Source organism: Mus caroli, unplaced genomic scaffold, assembly GCF_978045245.1.
Source record: "Mus caroli unplaced genomic scaffold, Mus_caroli_1 scaffold_11, whole genome shotgun sequence".
NCBI lineage: Eukaryota > Metazoa > Chordata > Mammalia > Rodentia > Muridae > Mus > Mus caroli.
Window position 1 is genome coordinate 75,278,001 of NW_028227266.1, and position 7,221 is coordinate 75,285,221.

Here is a 7,221-nt window from a genome sequence, read left to right on the forward strand (position 1 = left end):
AGTAGTTGAAGAGTGTAAAGCAAATCTCTGTGGTTAGTGTGTTTTTTATAGAATACCACCTATGAATTGAAGGAAGGCATCTGCTTGGACATTCTTGGGATTCATAGACAAAGGAAAGAAGGAAGACATCTCCTGTGTCTAATGGGAAGCTAATGGAAACTGGGAGGTTAAGGCAACACTCATAAACTTCAGCTGAAAAGAAAGAGAAGTGATCTCCCCCTTTCTAGACAAGTCTAATTATCTAGGCTTGGGTGGCCTGGATATATCTTACTATGTAAGATCGAGTCTCCTACAAGTTGGGCAGACATCTTCAGAGGTATCCTGCCTGTAGCTTCAATAAACTGGTTGAATCAATAATGTGGACTCGGGTGAATTCGTTTCTTATCTGCTGCTCATGTCTTAGTTGGAATAAATGCATGTTTATTCACATCTATTCAGAAGATGTCATTCAAGAAGGGGACACCTTGGATTCAACCTAAACATTAACTTATAACCTATTTTAGTATCAGATGATGGGCTGAAAGATCATAAGGGAGCCTCCATGAGGGAGAGACTAGCTACATCAGATGAGGACCAAGTCCAAACTTTCCCACCCCTGAGAGAGAAAATGACACTCCCTCCCACAACACAAACAAGTCTTTGATGAACCCACTGTTGAGTTTTGAGACTTGGTGGATTAATTACCAACATTGAAATTGTAGTGAGAAAAAGCACCAAATAACTGCATGGATGGGAGCATGTTGCTTTGCAGGAATTCAGTTTCTTGCTCTGAACACGAATTGTAAGTATATAAGAAAAACCTTTGTAACTAGTTTAAAATACCTAAGGTTTATTTAGGAGGATTAACTGGGAATTAAACCATTTGTAATAGGCAGATTCAGCAGACACTGTGAGACCAACATAGAACCCTAGTAGAGAGTCCTAATACTGCATGTCTATCAAACCCAGTCCTTCTCTCTACTTCGAACTCCAATGATAAACACCAGTGTCAAGACAATCATCTAAAATTTCTTCCTTTTGTTGGCTATTTTTATGTCCACTTGATACAAGCTATTGTCATGTGAGAAGAGGGAACCTCAAGTGAGAGAATGCCCAGACTATTGTGGGTAGTACCACCCCTGAGCTGGCAGTCCTGGGGACTATAAATAAAATTAGACTGGACAAGTCAGGGGAAGCAAGCCAGTAAGCAACACTCCTCCACGGCCTCTGCATCATCTCTTGCCTCCAGGTTACTGCCCTATTTGAGTTCCTGTCCTGATTTCCTTCAGTGATGATATGGAAGTGTAAGCCAACTAAACCCTGTCCTCCCCAAGTTCCTTTCATCATGGTGTTTCATCACAGCAATAAAAGACTAACTAATTCCCCAAAGTAGAAGCATCTTTATTACTTTATGAAGAATATCCCATTTCTTGATTGGCAGTAGGAAAGGGTGCAGTTGGTCGTGATAAGAAAAGCTCCTTCCTCATCCCATTGTTTCCCATCTGCAGTCCGTAGCCAAGTTCAATCAGCAGAAAAATTAGAATTGGATCTGGCAGTAGCTTATCATCACAGGCGGAGGAGCTTTCACGGTAAAAATAGGAATTAGGGAATCTTAGCAATCAGTGTTTTGTGAAGAGAAAATCCCAGCCAAGTGAATCATGACTCTCAAGATAGTATGAAACCGAGCAACAGTAGCCCTGGAGGGAGAATAGTAGTGGTCTTTTGGGTCATCTAGAGATCTAAGCTCTCACATCACAAAAGAAGTAAAGTGATATTTTCATAACTTTACATGTATGCAAGCACACACCATCTCATAGTAGAATCTCCCTTGTGCTCACTTTGAGTTAGTCGTCGTGAATGGCACCAGATGAAGTAAAAGTTAAAATCTGTTTCATAAAGAAGTCATCCTTTCTGTTATGCAATATCTAGCCCTTGCCATCCTTGAGTTTCTAATCCATAAATGAAGAGACTAAGAATGAAGAAGATGCAGAATAACTTTCACTGTGCACTCTACAAAAGTGGGAGGCGGAGAGAAAGAGGAGAGGAGAAAGAGAGAGAGAGAGAGAGAGAGAGAGAGAGAGAGAGAGAGAGAAGAGAAAGAGGAGAGAGTCAGAGAGGAGAGAGGGGAGAAAGAGAGAAAGAGAGAGGAGAGAGAGATTGCTTTCAATTTTAGATGTAATAAAGTTTCCTGATGGTAAGTTTACATCAACTTGACACAAGCTAGATTCATCTGAAAGGAGAAAAAACTTAAATTGAGAAAATGTCTCTATAAGATCAGGCTGTAGGGCATTTTCTTAATTAGTAATTGATGAGAGAGGTCCCAGCCCATGGTGGGTGGTTCCACCTCTGAGCTGGTTGTCCTGGCTTCTAGAAGAAAGTGGGCTGAACAAGTCATGAGGAGCAAGCCAGTAAGCAGCATCCATCCATGGCCTCTACATCAGCTCCTGCCTCCAGGATCCTTCCCTGTTTCAGTTTTTCTCTCACTTCTTTTGATGTTGAACGGTTATGTGGATCTATGCATGAAAAAAGACTCTTTCCTCTTCACATTGCTTTTGGTTATCACAGCAATAGGAACATTAACTAAGACACTTGATAAATAAATTGGTGTCTTGCAAAATAAAACCATGGGTAGCAGCGCCCAGCTCTCATTGCAAGCATAAGAATATCGGATACAGTATGGTCACAAGCGTATATCTTGTACCCTCATGATACCTTAGAGCTCAGAGCTCATGCTTTCTTCATGAGATTTTATAATTTTAAGGACCAGATATGAATAAATAATGATACCTTGTTTACTTCCAGCATCCTCCAGGAAAATACTGTAAGAAAGATGCCTCCTGAAATGTGAAACAGCTAACTGAAAAGAGAAGGAGAACAATATCTTACTGTGTCGAGAGTCGATAAAGCACAACAGAGTCTGGAATGGTAGCGTGTAAGCACACCAGTGAATTGCAATATATATATATAATCTACTCTAAAGCAAAATCTAGATAAGCAGAGGCGAGGAGGTAAAATAAGTATAATCAAGCAAGACAAAGACTTCTACAGTAAAAATTACCATCAAATGGTCTGAAAATGTTAAAGTAGATCTACCAAGACAGTCCCAATTTTAAAAGAAAAAAAAAAACCTAACAAATTGGTTCTAAGCAATATTGTGTTTCATTTGAGCCACCCTGGCTTTGTTCATTAAGTAATACCTGGTATTGTTAACATTTAAAGCTAATATACAAAGTTCATCATATATGAAAGCAAGAACTATCACTCAGATGGTTTCTGTTCTGGTTCAGTGCTTGGCTGCTGACTTTAACTGGCTTCTACAAAGCTTCCAAGTGCTTGTTTCTTATGCAGAAGTCTGATAGAAACAAACAGATGTTTAGGATTACCTCACCCTTTTACAGAACTCTAGTACACGGTCCAGGCAGTTGTACAATTGCCTCTGACCTCATGGCAATTATATATTTAACCTTATGATATATTGACTCATGTTAACCTTGATGTAAAGTTTTCCTCATGTGACTTTGTCTCTTAATGCCCCCTCCACACACACACATACACACCAAGTTGCACAGTTATTACCTCCTGGCTTATGTTCTGGAACTTTGCCAACTGTTAAATTTTATCATGGCCCCTTGAATGAACTCCTTGTAAGGCTCTCCAATGGCTACTGCCCTAGCTGTCTTCCCATCAGCCTAGAAGCAGTTACCAAGAGATGGACACCCCCCCCCAAATGCTTAAAAGCAATTCAGGCAGCCTCTAAAAGGGGACTAATGAGCCCCGAGCCATCTACCATATCCTTCTTCTTGCCACTCTGAACATATTTTTGGGATTCAGAACTGACACAGTGGACTGAGCCTTCTTTGCATCAATTAACCTTTCTGGCTCAGCAGCTCAGATTAACTTCACATCCATCAGGAGCAGCTCGGCTCCTTCCCTGCTACTCCAAAACCAAAAGCAAATCTGACTACCACTAAGGGTGGGGTTGGTGCCCTCCTCAGACAACTGTGCTTCCAGGTCAACAAATCTAACTGGTTTGAAGTGGTCCCTAAAGACACAGGGAGTCAACACAAATTCCTCCTGTTTCCCTCCCACTCTGGTTTTCCCTTGGTCACTTTTTTTCTCCTCAATATCCTCATACTCATGAATTTTTACCCAAATTTTAAAAATTATTAAGTGTAAACCATACCAATTAAAAACCATTGATTAAGATGTATCATACCTTAGTCAAGAAAATAGTTTGTATGATTTCCTTCTTTTATCAGTTGGTACTATCAGTTGATACAATATTTAGCTGACAGGAAGCTGCCTACAATAAACTTACTCATTATGAGACCTAGTTGCACAGTCCTTCCAATTTCTTCATTCATAGTAATGAAGTAATATACCACAAAGTAATATACCTTTGTTTTAAAAAAATATTTTACTTCAAAAATAAAACTATTTTAAAGGCAAAAATTATAGCTCTACTGAATGTGATTCCATAACTTGGAATTTTATAACTTGGTAAATAGCCAGACAAAATGATGCCTACATTCCCATTTTTATTGCAGCATTATATTCAGAAAGTGAGATGCAGAGTCAACGTAATTACTCATCCGTGGATTACTGGATAAAGAGAGTGGTATGTGTATGCAGAAAGGAGAAAACTTTCGGCTCTAGAAAGCCAACAGCATGTTGCCATTCAGAGCAATCCCCAGATAGACAAAGGTTTCTAACCTCTCAGAAGAAGATCGATCTGAAACTACAGCGATGCTTACCAGAGGCTCGCAGAATGGGAGGGAAGAGAAATATATGGAGATTAGATTATGGATACCCAAACACTATTTGAAACAGTACATTTTAGTGTCTAGCACAGCGTGATGACTAGTTAATAACAACACTTAATAATATTGAGCAACTATCACCCAGGAGCTTAAACGCTTCCAACATAAATGAGACAGAAATATAAATTACTCTGGCTTGATCAGTACATATTCTCTTTATATTTTAAAATAGCACATTTATTAGTCCATTAAATAATATTATAATGTGTTAACCAAAATTAAAGTATGTATTTAAAATCTGCTCTGTCCATATAGGCTAAGCCCTAGAGTTTATTTAGATATTTCTTAATATTTACTCCTAGACTGACAGCAGTAATTCTCTTTCCAGGTATTTTAAAGAACCACTGGGATACTATAGAGCAGGTTAGAGATAAATTTACCCAATTGTTGCCAGTGTTTGGCTCAGTAGGAGCCAGTCAGGAGAGGTACAAGTGATCAATCAACACAGTATAAAGGACAATTTATTAACACAAATATCAATTAGGTTTCACTGCTCTTGATCCAAGACTTAAAATGCAGATTATTACACTGTGAAAATCTCAGAACTGATATTTGACTTGTCAGAGACCCCTCAAGACTGTAAAAAAAGGAAAGGTATCTATTACTACTGAACCATTAATTCAACATCCGGTTCATTAAAATCACATTAACAGACATGGATGAAGCAAGCAATCAGATAGCTCTGCAGAAGAAGAAATCCTGGTATTTGCCCCGTTCAGACATATCTATGGGGGAAAAGGAAGCATGAGCATTCTCCTTTGAGAGCAATTAGAAGCAAATATGTGGGCTAGAATTTACTCTGTGGCCAGGCTGGAGATCCCAGCTGTTCCTTTTTATAGAAAATAATTCATATAAAGGTTAAAACAAGTGTTTCCAACTTTCCCTGTCTCTGCCTCTGCACAAACAACAGACAAATAATAGCTACCATTTCCCCACCTACATCCATGGTGGACTCTCAGTAGCTAAGAGAATGAATACACCATAGAGAACCACATCTGGATGTGATCACAGGCACATATAAACAAATGTGTCATCTACACATGATGCTGACTTGATATCTTTTGCAGTAGAATTAAGCTTATCATGGGTGGTACTTGTAATCAGTACAATGTTCAGTGGAAATCTTTAGTAACTACTCACCGTGTAAACACAGACACTGGACACTGTGCTGTGGGGTTGAAATATTGCAGTGGGTAGGAAGAACATTCTATCAGTGCTTCCACTAGTGTGGAGTTATCTCTATCTCTTTACATACTTCTCAAAGAAAACCAGCAATGAGACATATTCTTATTTCACCCTGTGAACCCCAACCCAGATGTAAGTACTTGGCACAGGCTTAGCCAAAGCTGGGATCACTTCCCTTAAGTATAGCCACAGAATAGTGGACTCTGAATAGGCTTGTTACAAAAATAAGATCAAGTTCCTCCAGGTACAAGGATTCTGAGTGTGTTTGTTGTTATGCCTAAATTAGATCATAGATAGGATGGCTTTAGAGCTATGGGAAGAAAGACAGCTGAGAATCTGGAGTAAGATTCAGCAAGAATTTCTCCTTTTTCCTGACACAGTTACACACATCATGAGGAAAGCATGGAATCAGATCAAAATCATGTCCCCTGCCCCCAGTGTAACTAAGTCAGAATATTACTGAACAAAATTAAACTTTAGGACTTTAACATTTAAATTCAACATTTCTCTTTTACATAGTACCTCATGAGGTGTGTCCTGTGCTTGGAACTTCAGCATGTAAATTCAGGCGTTTTAATTAAACCATTTAATCTTTGGGATAGTCAGGCAGGAATCATTAGACAGGTGAAAAACTGAGACAAGTATATAGCAATGCACAAGAGAGGTGGGAAGACTGTTCTCAGTGCCCTCCTCAGGTTCCATTGACTTCCAAGGTGCCATATCCAAGTTCTTCATCACTTTCGACCTCTGTGAGTTCAGTTAAGTATCCCTGTGTGCTTATACTAAGGTCCTCTGTGTTGTTTCTTTAGAAGATGTTTTGAAGTAAAACAACTATGCAGGTTTAATAGTTCTTATAGTTAACTTGTAAAAATTAACATAACTAATGATTAATGATGGTAGCTAATATATATTGAGTATTTCATAGCTTTACAGAAATAATTTCATATCCACTATAACCTCATGAGACCCTGTTATTATCCTCTGTTTAAATATGGTAAAAATGAATATTATCATATATTGTTACATATTTAGCCAAAACTTACTCAGCAAATTTTTACTACAAACCTTAACCAAGAATATATATTGATCATCTGTATAAATGATTTTATTATAACACAATTCTAACTTTAAAGCTGAGGTTTAGCATTCAGAAAGTACCACAATACTATCAGTTTAAAGTTCTTAGAGTAATCTTAGGGATTAATTCAAAGGAAAAGCAGTAAGGATACTTTAGGTC